Source organism: Diadema antillarum, unplaced genomic scaffold (genome assembly GCF_040938485.1).
Source record: "Diadema antillarum isolate AM-2024a unplaced genomic scaffold, OU_Dant_1.0 seq00000112_RagTag, whole genome shotgun sequence".
In the NCBI taxonomy this organism is placed as follows: Eukaryota; Metazoa; Echinodermata; class Echinoidea; order Diadematoida; family Diadematidae; genus Diadema; species Diadema antillarum.
In genome coordinates this window covers 1,304,976-1,320,910 of record NW_027271196.1, presented here as the reverse complement: position 1 = coordinate 1,320,910, position 15,935 = coordinate 1,304,976, and the positions used below count along the sequence as shown (strand labels likewise).

The window sequence follows — 15,935 nt, the reverse complement described above, 5'->3', positions numbered from 1 at the left end:
TATTATTGATTACTATAGTCATTCTTATGATAAGTTACAAATAATGTGAAAATCGATTTAATCCAAGAAAATATTGTTTATAAAATAATTTCTTTATCATTTTACTTTTGCTGTGAGTTCACAGAACTGGGATGGGGTAGTAGAATTGAGCTACCCCCCCCCCCTAAAAATGACGTAATTAATGAATAACTGATAAAATCAATTAGGCTGATACATGTTTGAAATGTTAAAACACATATTTTCAAACATATACAGTATTTCGAATTACATTCTCCCTCCCCAATCCCCTCCCCAACATCCCCCCAAAAGAAATAGATAAAATTTAATATTTACTGTGTATAACCCCATCTCAATCGACTGGCTGAACTAACTCCATTAAAAAATCATTCAAAGTTGTATTTAGAATTTCAATAATTTGCAGAGGTGATTTCTCTTCTTTAAGTCAAATAGTCCTAAAAGAGTTTATTTTCGAATATCAATGAGTTTTTTTTTTGTTTTTTGTTTTTTTTTACAGAAATTAACTTCAGGAATAGGCGGCAAAAGAATGTAGGACACGCGTGTGCTACCTTCTGTGACCCGCCATGCCCGTATAGCGTATAGAGAATAGCGAATAGCTAATAGCGAATAGCGAATACCATATACCGTATACTATGTGAACCCAGCCTTATAAGTCACGTACGCTCGCGATAAGCCAGCGGTTTGCTTCCTAAAATGGCTGCCGTTGGGCTCCATAGCGTACTACACATTTTTACGTGTAAAATAGCGCGAGTGCACCCTCTTAGTTTATAACACGCTCTTTGGTTCACCTATGACGCAACAATTATAAATTTTAAGCATATTTCTCGTGTATGGTTACCAACAAACAACATGTACCATCGACCGAAACAGGTGCAGATATCAAAATGATCCCAACTTAGCTATGTATTAGCATTAAATATTTAAAGTCATAATAACGCATATATAAGCTCCTTGAAACGACCCTTTGAATAGGAATAACCTTTTCTCTGCTTAAGGTACAATCGATTTCAGAAGTTGTAATCTATAGCAAAAACTGAATCCGATTCTCCGAATCTCGTTACATCATACACTTGAAGAGTTTGTTTGCACAAACCGACAAGTCCATATTTGCCAAATGGAGATATTTGCGATTAAACGTCAAGAAAAATAAAGAGAATGACAAGAAATGTTTAACTTCTTTTGACCATAACTTCAAAAATGTACTTTTCTATGTAGTGACCAATATATCATTTAAAAGGTATTATTTTGTACTTTATGACAGAGACCGTACTTCAAAATCTTCAAAAATGGACTTATCGGTTTTTGCGAACAAACTCTTCATTTGTAATTATATATAGATGTGTATGCGTGTGTGTGTGTGTGTGTGTGTGTGTGTGTGTGTGTATCTACACGCATCACAACTCCAGAAATGAGCATAATAACCATGTGATCATGGTGTCAATACCAGCAGTTTACACTAGTATTTGAAGAACAAACCAATTTCTGGAGTTCTGCTCTTTTTCTGTTATTGATAATTTTATTCATTTGAGTAACAAGTGGATTATGAATTACTTAAAATATATGTTGAAATGTATTTGAATATAATGTCACGCATAAAGAATACGCGATCAAAGAATCAGTCAGCATAATCAATAGCCCTACGTGGTATCAAGACAGGATGTAGCTGGAAATCAGAATATAGTTTGTGTAAATACGATGAAGTTCATTTCTCCCGAAGCGGTCGGCGCTCTTCCTGCAAACATGAACCAGCATGATCCATAGGCCTACGTGGTATCAAGACAGGATGTAGCTGGAAATCAGAATATAGTTTGTGTAAATACGATGAAGTTCATTTCTCTCGAAGCGGTCGGCGCTCTTCCTGCAAACATGAACCACACACGACAGACTATGAAAAACAAACCGACTGATGATCAAAATAGACATAGAGGTTCCGCAGAACATTACACCATGTATCTGTAGGGATTATCACTAGCACTCACCTTATAAAGATCCAGCGCTGGACTTGCCACAGTTAGTGTAGCCAAGGAGTAGCTTGGTGTTTGTGTTGACCTATCAGATACGAGGAACTCGGCAGAATGTTTTCTGTATTCGTGAGGCTCTACCCCTTGGTTTTTTTCGGGTTTGCACTGGCAGCGCTGCAAGGCACCCAGGCCGGTGGTTGTGGCTGCCCACCGTTGTGGACCGCATTCCAGGGGCATTGCTACAGGTGAGTGGTGATCAGAATAAACGTTGATTTGATTTGATTTGATTTGATTTGACTTTTATTCTGTGTATGGCATTGCTTTTCACTAACATCAATTTTCCTCAATTTCATCATACTTTGTAAACACAGATATGACACTACCCAGCATGCAGGCTTAATTAGGTGATTTCAATAAGTTTTGTTGCATAAAATTTTAATATAGGCCTATAGGCCTATATCATACCGTCCTGTTGTCTGTAATATTCACTTGCTGCCAAGCAACTGCCAAGAGTAAGTACAAAGCACAAATTATATGAAAGTCAAGTATTAAAACCTAAAACCTCTTCTTTTCTGTTATCGAGAAAATTCCAAAATATTGGGCAAAATGAAAACACACACAAAAAGAGTGAGATGAATAGAGACGGTGAAAATAGTCCTAGTCTCTGGCAAGTGGAATTAATTGGATTGTACAGGGTGGGATATTTTGTTTTCAAGGAACATGGAATCAAACATGAGGGTCCGGAGAGAATTGGTTTCGTCTTGTATCTTTTCTGACATTGATTAATCACTGTCAGTGTTCTACAATGGAGACATTACAGTACAAACTCTGATTTTAGGTAAACCCTACATTTTGGTCATCAAACCATTCTTCATTTTGGCTGCAGAATTACGGAGAATATATTATATTCCCCCTTTTAGTACGCATTGTCATGAATGTCAGGTTGGACACACTCTAAACGACTAAAGTTTGTAGGTAATTCTGTGAGAATAGGACAAATCTTTGTTTATTTTTCAAGGGTTTGTGCAGCCTTAATAATGAATTCAAGCAGTTAATCCTAATTCTAAAATTTAATGAGTATATTTTGTTTGCAACAAATCAATGGCAAAAGTATAAGAATGGCATTTTTGTATGGTAAAATTGTTTTTATGACTTATGATAGAGTTAAAAATTTCCTTGAAAAATATTTTTTTTGCATTTTTTAAAACAAAAAAGAAAAATTAATAACTTATCACCAGAAAATTCTGTTTAGTCGTATGAAAAATACGTTTAGGAAAGTCACATTCATGAATTATAAAGTTCATGGAAGTTTTTTTTTTAATATATCTTTTATGTGCATTTACGGCTGAATTGAAACAGAGTTTCGTGACATCATGTAGTTTGGTGTTTGATGTATCTATGTCCATTCTATGATATGTTTAATTTATATCAATTTCACACAATACAAATAATGTATATAAGATTGTCAAATAATGGCTTTATGCTTTTCATGTTAGCTCTATAACGATTTTCATAATTTGACATCATGTAGTACATAAATCGACAACTCCATGTATAGATATGTGGAATTTACTGTGATTCTTGAGCATAGAAACAATACTTTGAAAAACCTGAACAAATTACACTGCATGAGCAAGGATGATGACATACGAGGTTCACATTCAGAAATGTAGCAGTGTAATTCCATTACAATACCGCTTGCTTGCGAGTTCCCCTGCGTATAATCTATGCATGCCTTCTTCTTTTGTTCTGCTTCCTTGAGCCCCAACTCATGCATTCTTATGGTGACTATGCCATGTCATCAATTTTGTTCATTGCAATTTGTTCTAAATTTTCAAACCATTCTTATTCTTCACCCCAATGATCACAAATTCTGAAACTCTGTCTTCAGCATGTTCAGTATAACTAATTTATAGTTGTTTAAATGCAAAAATATGAAAATCATTCGGAGGTCTCCTTTAACATTGTGAACATTTGAGATCAATATTCGAAATGTGATTTTCCTACTGGATCTCTGATCTAGCAACTTGGATATAATTTGGCTATGCGGCATTCGGTCTGCCTATACATAGTCTGATGTTTTATATGACTGTTTGCTTTGAACAGTTCATGCCCGTACATTGACACTGAACTGCCAAATCTGGTACGATTATTCTATTGCGGGTACTCATTCACCTTTATATAGCCAATATTGACAATTATCTGGCTTCAACCTGGGAGGTGGGGAAAGTTCCACTTCAGTGGTTTCATCCAGTGGACATTTGACATAGTGGACTTATGAAGGTTACAGAGTGTTAATAAGATTCCCATGAATTCCCATTTAATCCTACACGCATTATGAAGAGACGCTATAGCTGTTGTCATTCTCTCACTGCTCTCCTAACAAGTTGAAGAAGAAGAAAACTAGAAATATCACTTAAGGTGATTAATACCCCCGCCCCGTGACGACAGTCTTACCCAAGAAATGATCTTTCCTTGATCTTCTGCCATTTAAATGCCGTTACCATGGCAACGCAGCTTCCGACACATTTCATAAGCTTTGGTCAAAAAACTGAGGAAGTAGTTAAATCCGCAAGATCTTTCCTTGATCTTCTGCCATTAATATGCCGTTACCATGGCAACGTACTTTCGGGTACTGTCAAAAAATGCGTCTTGCACATCTACAACCAAAGGCACACATCTGTACCAAGTTTCATGGAAATTGGGCAAAAACCGAGGAAGTAGTTTGCAACACAAAATTTTCCATCATTTTGGCTCATAATATGTGAGCTGTTACCATGGCAACATACTTTTTGTCACTGTCAAGAAATGTGTCATGCTGACCTATATCCTAAGACAAACATTCAATATGAATTCCATGAGAATTGGAAGAACACTGATGAAGCAGTTTTGCCATGAAGCATTTTGCCCTATATTTTACCAATAACATGCTGTTACCATGGCAACGCACTTTTTGCCACTGCGGAAATATGTGTCTTGCACATTAACATATTCAGATGAACATCTGTACCTAATTTCATAAAAATTGATCAAAAACTGTGGGAGGAGTTCGCGACGCAAGATTTGTACCCATTTTTGCCCATAATATGCCGTTACCATGGCAACGTACTTTTGGGTACTGTCAAAAAATACGTCTCTTGCACATCTACAACCCAAGGCACACATCTGTGCCAAGTTTTATGGGAATCTGTTGAAAACTGAGGAAGTAGTTCGCGACGCAAGATTTGCAACGGACCGACCGCCCGACCGCCCGACCGCCCGACCGTCCGCTGATTCCTATATACCCCCTTCAAACTTCGTTTGGCGGGGGTATAAAAATGCTGTCACCCACACATCACGAAATTCGCCAATGATCAAGCGATAGTTAATCGATGATACTTCTTTCTTTACAATATAGTCACTGTTATTAGATTATTCTAAGACTCCAAAGTACAATAGTTTGATGTGAAGGACGATTATTAAGCTCTCTTGATTCCAAGTCGAAATACAACTTTTAGAAAGATGCAGTGTGTTCAGTTCAGTTGGATTTCAATGAAGTTAAGACAGTGTTAACACTGCCAATATAATCACTTTTTGTGAGCAGTGGTGTTGAAACCAATTTCCGAAAGCATGAAAATTCGAAGATTCCAAACCTCTCTCGAGTCTGACTGTGATGAAACATCTTTCATTCATTCCTATTCATGTTTTTGCTCTTTTCCTCAACGCCAAGCTGAGCGTGGTGTGCAACTTTACAAAATTCTACTTCGTTTTGATTCGCCTTATTTTCGTCTCAGATACTTCTAGGTGGAGAACACGACGTGGCACGAAGCGGAGCTGCATTGCCGCTCTTTCGCTGTTCCATGTAATGAAAGAGACGGTGCACCTCAACTGGGCCATCTCCTCTCTATTCACTCACAGGAGGAAATGGACTTCATTGTGTCTCTCTACGAAACGCTCCGGAACAAGCGGGTGAGCTCGACTTACAATGGAGTAGTTGTAAACTTAAATGAAGCAAGTCATAACAAATCACGAACAAACGAAGAAATTACAGGGAGCGATTAAAAACAACATTTTTTTTTTAGAGAGAGAGAAACACACCTAGACCCCATTTACTGTTGACATGAAATCTTGAGCAGCATATTTAGGGTTTCAGATCCTATACAGTACTCACGCCAAACGACACCTTTTAGTGAAAACCGTCAATGCTTGCTTCTGTGTATTAAATGTAAACTATACTCTGATTGTTAAGCACAATATTGCTGTGTGGGCGTTCGGTTTTCCGACATTTCCGCGGAGGCCTACCTTTTATCGTATATCCGCTCTTTAGCGATTGCATCGGAGGAGAGTAATGTATTGGTAAAAACACATTTTGTGATCTTTTAATTGCAATTTCAATAAAGAGAAACAAATTCTCATTACGAAAATGTTGAGTTAGTATAATAAGTACAAAATAATTAATTCAGCCCTGTGCATTTCATTACAAAATTTGAAGTCGTTCACATACACCTATTGGTGAAAGCGCCAATGGCATTAAAAAGTAAATTAAATGTAGCTCTACACACCCAGCAAACACATAACATTTTCAGAACGTTTCCTCAACGTTTTTTTTTTTTTTTTTTTTTTTTTTTTTTTTTTTTTTTAGGTTCCGTACGTCTTCGTATAAAATGGACGTTTTTAAAACTTGCATACAACGTCAAAGTTGGGACTTAGCATTTACCGCAAAGCACAGGTGGTTTTGGAAACCGTTTTAAAATGTCAATGGACGTTAGGTTTTTATTATGTCTGCTACGTCTTCGTCCTTATAAACATCCACACAAAGTTTTTATTAGGTCTGCTACGTCTTCGTCCTTATAAACATCCACAAAAAGTTTTTATTAGGTCTGCTACGTCGACTTTGTCTTTATTAAACGTTTTAAAAACGTTTTTATTTGGTCCGCTACGTGTTCGTCATTGGTCTCTTTATAATGAATATTCATGCGTATTTATGAATATTCTAATATGCAAATATGACTTGAAAACTAGTAGAAATAGATGAAAGACATTGAAATTTAAAGATTTATGATGGGTTCAAACTGTCTGTGTTAAAAATAAACTTACCTATACATTATTGTTCAGTTATTCACAATTTCAAATTGTGTTATGAAGAGGTATTTTCATATGTTAATATGCTAATTAAGGTGCGTGTGTTATTCTAAGTAACCATGTCTTCATGCATTACAACATTTTGCTGGTATATAAAGAATGTGATACACATTTCTCAATTGGGAATAAGATGTAGTATAGGTATAGGTGGTAGGACAATAGGAACAGTTTAGGATAGGATTATATTAGGGAGCTTTAGATTTTGACGCGCGGACGTTTGAGCCGACGCTTGCGCTGGACGTTCTCCTCTCCCTGCGTCGTGTGGAAAAGTACCTTTAGATTACGCTGGGACGCAACGTATAAAAAAATAAAATCGCGCCCCCATATGATCAGTGCATGAAGAAGCTCTCTACAGTCAGACCGCAACGTCCTGAAAAGCCTTCGCATTTATCGTACGCGTATGCATGGACCTCGCTGACATGAATACGTAATGAGCTGGGAGACCACATTTTTAGAGTCCCTGTAAATCTAAACGACACTACCAATCTTCATGATTTATACATTGATAAAAAGCTGAAGAGTTGTACTATGATGAAATTTGACCACTTAAAAGGTTATGACATATAAAATATACTGAACAAGGAAATTATAAAACACAAAATGTGCATATTTTTCATTTTTCTTAAGGGGTACACTAGACCAACGAAATTAAGGTGGACCAAAATGGAAGAGGTATAAAATGAAAGAGGAAATATCATTCTATGAAAACATAATGACTTTATGTGGACTGATCCTATGAACGGGTCAGGTTGGCGAATAGATCATTGCGTTGTACAGTTAATTTTTGACGAGATTTCAGTTTGCCGCGAATACGCGTTTCTGATTGGTTAATTCCCTCTGAGTGGAGAGTTGAACGAACCTCGCGGAATGACAGTAAACGTGTACTCTGCATAGCAGTAATACACTGTGTGTAGATGACAGTGTAGGACCCTATGGTGTGTGTGTGTGTGCGCGCACACAATGTATGTATACGCGCTCAGGTTCAGGCAACTGCAGCTGGCTAAGATCTCCACGTAAACAACAAGAACAACACTCCACTCTGATCGACAGCTCAACTTTGGCTTGAACTTTTCACAACTAGATAGAGTAGCGTGCATTAATAAAAAGCATACAAATCAATAATAAAAGATCTAGCACTAAGTTTGCGCACATGAGTTCTTTGGGGCTCTCTATTTGGTATTAGAATAATTATTCCTTATTAATCCACTGTATACATCGCTGAGTAATTTATCTAATGATACCCTGGGAGCGCATGATCATTCATGTATCTCAAATTGCCACACTATGATTTTTACTCGACGAGACTTTCAATTTTTATTGTTTTCTAAGCGAGGGACCAATTCAGTTCTTACTGTGCTATTATAACAAGTATATCTAAAACGTTGACTATCATTCATGTGGTGATTCAACCTATGAACGGGTCGGGTTGGCAATAAATAGAAAGCCTTGTTCTAATTTGTCTCAGGATCGTTTGGAAAATATTGATATAATGCAGAGATATGAATAATGGTATCATAAGCTCATTTTACATAATGTAAGCATTAAAAGGTGTGACTTATTTCAAATATTCACAAACCATGTCAATTAGTCACGGATAGTAGATCTTCATGTCGTCAATAAGTGAATCTCGTAGACCATGCACTTTGTCTCTGAATTATCTCGCAAAATCTCGGGTGCTGAGAAGGACATGCGCAAAAACCTGCGCGTACGATAAATTTTTGATTTGAGCTCATTAACAGCAGCGTTGCGGTCTGACTGTCTACGTCGCAAACTGTGCGGACGTGAAAATAGCCCAGTACGCGTAGTAAACAACTCAGGCGACGCAAGCTAAAAATAGATTGACTTTACGCGCGCTACTGCGCAAGCTCAGATCATTTTTTTTCCTTTGAACGTCCGCGCGTCTAAAATCTAAAGCTCCCTATTGACCGATTCTGTGACGCGCTATGTGTATTTTTGGCATAGGCAGCGCCATACTGGGTGTATCATCCGACCCCCCCCCCTCCGCACTCCCCCACCCCTCTCCCTACATTAGCACGCGCGCAGAATGAAAAACTGCGTTAGCCAATGGGCGTCTCGTACTGAGTGCGCGAATGCTTGCTAGTGCGCGAACCTTTGTTACAAGTGCGTGATAAACATGTTGCCCGGGGGTGGGGGAGAGCAAGGGGGGTCGGGTGATACACACCGATACACCCACTATGGCTGCGCCCTGTGCCGTAAAATGTCTGCTGCCCTCAACGAACCCGAATCGGTCAATAGGATGAGGATTAGGGCACATTAATCCTAGATTGTGCCTGTATAATCTCATAACTATAATTTCTCTTTTGATACCCAATAAAAATAAACATTAGACGTTCTTGAAAGGTTTTTTGGACTTTCTAGATGGATATGAAAGGTTCTCTAAATGTTCTGGAACGGTTCATCAGACTTTTTAAACGTTCTTAAAACTTTTTTTAAACGTTCAAAACGGTTTTTTAAAGGTTTTCTAGACGTCAGCGGAACGTCCACATAACGTTTTGAATATTCTTAAAAGGCTTTACTGACGTCTACAACGTCCAAAAATTTTTCTGCAGGTCCTTAAAAGTTCCAAAAGGTTTTTTATCGGTTTTCTAAACGTTAACAAAACATTTTTATAACGTCCATCTGAAACGTTCTAAATACGTCGAAAACCTTCCACAAAAAGATGTTTTGAAAACGTTTTGACAAAACGTTCAAATAACGAACTTGGAACGTTTCAAGAAAGTTCAGAAAACGTCCAAATGTTAGCTGGGCATTTGTTTTTCGTCGTTCCCCTGCACTGAGCCTGCATGTATTGATGTTTGCTTGTGGTTTCTCTCGCAGGTGTCCACTAAGACCAGGGTCTGGATCGGATTGCACGACAGGGTCACGGAAAATACATTCACCTGGAGCGACGGCTCACCCCTTGACTACCTTAACTGGGCACCCGGACAGCCGAACAGCTATCAGGGCGAGCAAGACTGTATCTCCTTCTGCGCGGACTGGGGACACACCTGGAACGATCTGGCCTGTATACCCACTTTGGAGTTAACGTACACTATCGAAGCGTTCATTTGCAAACTACCCGTTTGGTAAATGAGGGTCGACAGCGCTGTACTCGTTGCCGCATTCAGCCTCATATTGTTGTTGTTCTCACAGCACTTTCACTTGAGTGGGCGGTAGATAAAGAGTAGTTGTTTCATCCATCATGCATCCGCAACAAAAGTTTGAGCTTCCATGTTGAAGATAATTTCATTTCCTCTCTTTTGTTACGCTCTTATTATATCTGTGGGCAAGCCGTATAATTATGACTGGCCGCCACGGTCACGGTCAAACTTGAATACATGGGCAGGTTTATAGATACTGTTTATCAGCCTTAAAATGGAGGCAGAGTTAAAAAATAACAACAAAAAGGCGTGTTGGAAACAGTTGGGAAAGAAATCTACGTTCTGTTTCATTGTATCTATGTACCCTATAAAAACAAAACAGACGTCTATTTCGTCTCTCTGCGAGCTGAAAGATAAAGCTATTCCCGTGGCAGAGTGAAACAATATTGCATGCATAGGTTGGTCTAAAAACACCAAATTCTGCACACAAAAAGACCGATAAAAATATAGTTTTAAGCGGATTTAGATACTGAGCCCTTCAGAATTTTGGCGTCTTCTCCCGTTGGCATGTTAAGGAAGTATTTTCGAAAAGTACAGACTACAGTATATATACAATCATTACTTTAAATCATACAACGTCAAAATGTAATAGCAGTAACTAAATTTATTGATTTAGAATTACAATTTAATTGCAAAAATATTCCGAGTTTAAGGTGGAGGAAATTTTTAAAAGTGGCTGGTACCATAGTTTGAAACTTGAATCACCAGAAGCGAATTAAGTAATTCGAAATCTATCAGACTGCATGTTTGTTAAGTGTGGTTGGATATCAAACATTTTTGGGTACAACAAAAAATGCATTCACCTTTATTGACGTTGGAACGCCCGTTTTGCCATTTGGTGGATGTTTAGATTTCATTGCGTTGTTAAGCATTTTCATGTTCACATTTTAAAGGATTCACTAAAATATACATTGAATTTGGTAGAAACATCAAAGGCCTATACTCGATTACATTATATAAAGTGGTGGCACCGCGCAGGCTTGTCATAGTTTTTGATTATGAACTTTGCTTTGTTGTCCTTAATGGAAGCAGAAGAAGATTGAATCTGATGAACACGAAATCACTAGACCGTTGCATAATCCACATTGTGTGGACCTTATGCTTCTTCCTCCACACTCTGTATTGCATATGATTGACATGTTGTCCTGTATTGTTCATTCTTTTTTTCTTTTTTTTAACCAGTTGTGCAAGTTGTGGAAATACGTGAAATGAAAACAATGCCTCTCGAAATGATGTTCTTGTTTTGTGCTGAAGCAATAATAATTGCATAGAGATAGTTCAGTCTTTGGAACTTCGCTGTTGGATTTAAATTCTACATGTACTTCCATCTCACTCATTATGACTCACTGGTGTAGCGGGGGGGGGGGCGATGGGGGCGGTCGCCTTTTTCAACCTTCCATCAAATAAGATCATAATTTTTTGAATATTTCATTTAAAGTGTGCACCAGATCGTTGAATTTCAATTCAAAATATGCAAAATCTCTCGTGCTTGGGAGGGGGATACCCCTCCCAAACCCTCCCCCTCTGTGCCTCTTTCCCTAGCCTTAGTAAATTTTTTAGCTTTACTTATGAATAATTCTGAGTGCACATGACTTATAACTTATATTCCGAGAACTCAAAGTTCCCTCATGTACAAGGGGAATTTCCCCTTCTAATCGACCCTTTCGTACCTCAGTCTCCCCCCCCCCCCACACACACACACATCAAGTTTTTTTTAAATGGTTTTCCATATATTCCATCAAATATGCGTATACGAAATATCTCAATTTCAACCTTAAAAAGGCAAAAGGTTGGAGATAACACTCGCCCACACCTTCTCCCTGCTCGCCCCCACACCCCCCCCCCCCATGCATAGAAGTAGACTGTGGCTGCACTTTGAAAATGAAAAATATGACACAAAATGTGTGCACCAAAACGTTTAACTGCAATCAGAAAATTATACAGAATCTCCTTCCACAGACTTGCTACACTTCTCTTCTGATTGAAAAATGTCCAGATATTCCAACAAATGGGAGGGGGACACCCCCCCCCCCCCTCCCAAACCCTCCCCTTCCCCTAGCTCGCTCCGCTCGCCCGGGCTCAGTCGCGTTTATGATATTCAGAGTAAGAATTGATACAAAAAGTTTATCTAAATGATACCATTTTATATATATTATAGGCAAATTGTGCAATAATAATCCACACTAGAATATACTGCAACCTTAAACAAGCGTGACTGTTTCAACTCTTTAAAACACGCAAAAACATGCATCAAATTGCACCATTTGCAACATCAAAATGCAGAAAGTTCTCACCGTCGCGGTGGGACACCCCCCTCCCACACCCTCCTCTTCCCCCTCGCTCGCTCCTCTCGCTCGGGCTCAGTCGCGTTCATGATATTCAGAGTAAGAATTAGTACAAAAATTTTATTTAAATGATACCATTTTATATACACGTATATTACAGGCAAATTGTGCAATAACAATCTACACTAGAATATACTGCAACCTTTAAACAAGTGGGACTGTGTCAACTAGTTAAAACACGCAAAAACATGCATCAAAATGCACCATTTGCAACATTAAAATGCAAAAAGATCTCACCGTGGGAGGGGGACACCCCCTCCCATACCCTCCCCTCCCCTCGCTCGCTCGGGTCCGCTCGCTCGAGTTCAGACGCGTTCATGATATTCATTAAAAAGAATTAATACATGATGGGTATTTAAATCATACCATCTTATAGGAAATTTGTTCAATAATAATCTACATCAAAACAATTATACTGCTACCTTAAACAAGAGGGACTGTTTCACGTCGATAAAGAAATTGCCCCATTTACAACATCAAAATGCAAAAAGTTCTCACCATGGGAGGGGGGACACCCCCCTCCCACACCCTCCCCCGCTTGCTCCGCTCGCTCGGGTTCAGTCGTGTTCAGGATATTCAGTGTAAAAATTAATACAAGACATTTATTTAAATGATACCATATAACCATAGCCAAATTGTTAAATGATAATCGACGTGAAAATATATTGCTACCTTAAACAAGTAGGACTGTTTCAATTCGATAAAACGCGCAAAAACATGCATCTTAAATCGCACCATTTACAACATCAAAATGCAAAAAGTTCTTACCCTGGGAGGGGGGAACCCCCTCCCACACCCCCCTCCCTCGCTCGTTCCGCTCGCTCGGGCTTGGTCGCTTCGCTCCCTCGCAGACTAACCCCCCCCCCCCCCCCCCCCCAAGATCATATCCTGGCTACGCCGTTGTTATGACTATGCTGTCAAGTAAAGGGCTGTACTCAAAAGTGTCTGATAAGGTCTGCATTGAAAAGTTGCAAAATGAACAAGAACGGTCCTTATGAATGAAAATGGTCGTGAAGAGTAAATAGAGAACATGTTCTTTTGTGTTGTGTCTTTTGTTCTCAACTGGTCAGCCATGAAGGCAAATTTGAATAGACATCTTAACTTCACATTCAAGTTTTCAGTTGTGCCATGCCAGGCAATTTGATAGCTCATCAAGTTTTATAGTTGTACACTATGCCACGTATAAACAATGTTAAAAAAAATCCCGCGCCATAGGGCAAATTGAAGCTGAGATGCTTCAAAAAGATGACAACGCAAGACCACATAGAGCGAGACTTGTGCGCAGCTTTCTCAATAGAGAGGACATCACTAGAATTGACTAGCCTGCACGCAGCCCCGACCTCAACCCCATAGAACATCTTTGGGCTCAACTTGGCCGAGCTGTGGGGAAGAGGGTCACAAATGCAACGACATTGGCAGGACTCCGTCAGATACAGGTTGACGAGTGGAACGCCATTCCTCAGCAGCGAATCACGAAGCTAATCAACAACATGAGGACACGGTGCCAGGCGGTGGTGCAAGCACTTGGGTCGTCCACCAGATACTGAGTCCCGATCATATTCATTGACAATATAAAGACAAAGTAAACCTCAAAGTAAAGACAAAATAGCGACAAAATGAAGACAAAGATGAAAACTCCAATAAAATCAAGACCATTACATGCCATTTCACTTCTTTATGTCTATGTTGTGATTAAAGTGGCGAGGTTCTGTGAAATAAAATGTTTTGAGTCATGATCGTTTGTGTTTGTGTGTGTGTGTGTGTGTGTGTGTGTGTGTGTTTGTTTGTTTGTTTGTTTGTTTATCTGTTTGGTTGAACGCATACAGGTTTCACTCCATAAAAATGCTGATTACTTTAGAGAAAGTAATCAATGAGGATCTGAAATCCGCTATGACATGGTTTTCAAATAATGAATTGCTGCTCAATGTTGACAAATGTCAGTTTATGTTAATCGGTTCAAAGTCAAACTTGAGTCGTTTCTGTAATGTTGATATTCGTCTAAATAACAAAAAATTATTTAGAGTCATGGAATGCAAATATCTTGGGGTCTTGCTGGATTGTAATCTCTCATGGATTCCACAAATTAACAATGTGAAGAAAAAGGTTTTAAAGATGTATTTTGCTTTAAAGCGAATAAGACAGTTCACTGATGAAAAGATAGCGTTAATACTTTACAAAACCTTAATCCAGCCTCACTTCACTTACTGCAGCACTATTTGGATGAATGGTCGACAAACTCGGTTAAAACAGCTGCAGATTTTACAAAATAGATGTTTAAGATCTGTACTTGGAGTGAATAGTAGATTTCACACTGAAGCTCTCTTTGAAACCCTCAAGATTGATCAGCTGAAAGAATACTGGGTCAAACAGGCTTTGGTTAATCTGTTTAACTTACTTCATAATCTCGGCCCACCTGTTTTATCTTCATTGATCGAATTCAATAGTGATGTTGGCTATGCCCTTCGTCATGCTAACTCACAAATTGCTCTTCCAAGACCTCACACAAATTTTCTTCAACTTAGCCCATTATATCATGCATCAAAGCTTTTTAATACATTGCCCAACAATCTCAGACTTATAACAGATTTGAAATTTTTTGGTAAAGAGATCTGCAAAATTGAAAATATCGGCTCTCTTCTTTCATCATGTAGATATTGAATATTAACCTATGTCCTCTTATGTCACTACATGGTTACTACGGTTTCTTTTTCTTGTTTTTTTTTCCTTGTATTTTTCTTTCTTTCAATACTGTAAATGTGTTCAATCTTGTTTATATTTTGTTTAATTGTATTTCATTGTTTTTATCTATTGTTTTAATGTATATCACGGCCTCGCTGAAAAACAGCTATTAGCTGAATGCGGGCACACTCTGTATGTGTTTTTTAACCGTGAATAAATAAAATAAACAAACAAACAAACAGTAAATGAACACGGAAGAAACAATGGGGAACTCACTCATAACGAGGAAACTCCATTAGGGACGTCACAAAGTGGGCCATTTTGCAGCTTTTACATTCTGACTTTACCTCATATTTGTAAGCACTGCACCTTCGTGTATATGATAATCAGAACAAGTAATGTATGGTATCATTTTAAAGAGAATTAAACAATCTTTATGTGGTACTAAGCACAAATAAATCATTTCTAAGGAAAAATGAGAAATGATTGACCAAACTCAAATTTCCAAACTTTTTTGAAGGGTTTATATATGTCAACAGGCCTAATGCCTCCTCAATTTATCTAACCTACGGCAGAGTCTGCTGACTGACTTGAACCACTGAAATGTATGCGCTACCTTTCTTCGTGTGTGTGTGTGTGTGTGTGTGTGT

The 15,935-nt window shown here is 38.4% G+C and overlaps 1 pseudogene; it reads left to right on the top strand.

The window, feature by feature from the left end:
* Nucleotides 1-2,093: 2,093 nt before the first annotated feature.
* On the top strand, nt 2,094-10,190 carry LOC139727035 (echinoidin-like; annotated as a pseudogene).
* Nucleotides 10,191-15,935: the final 5,745 nt, after the last annotated feature.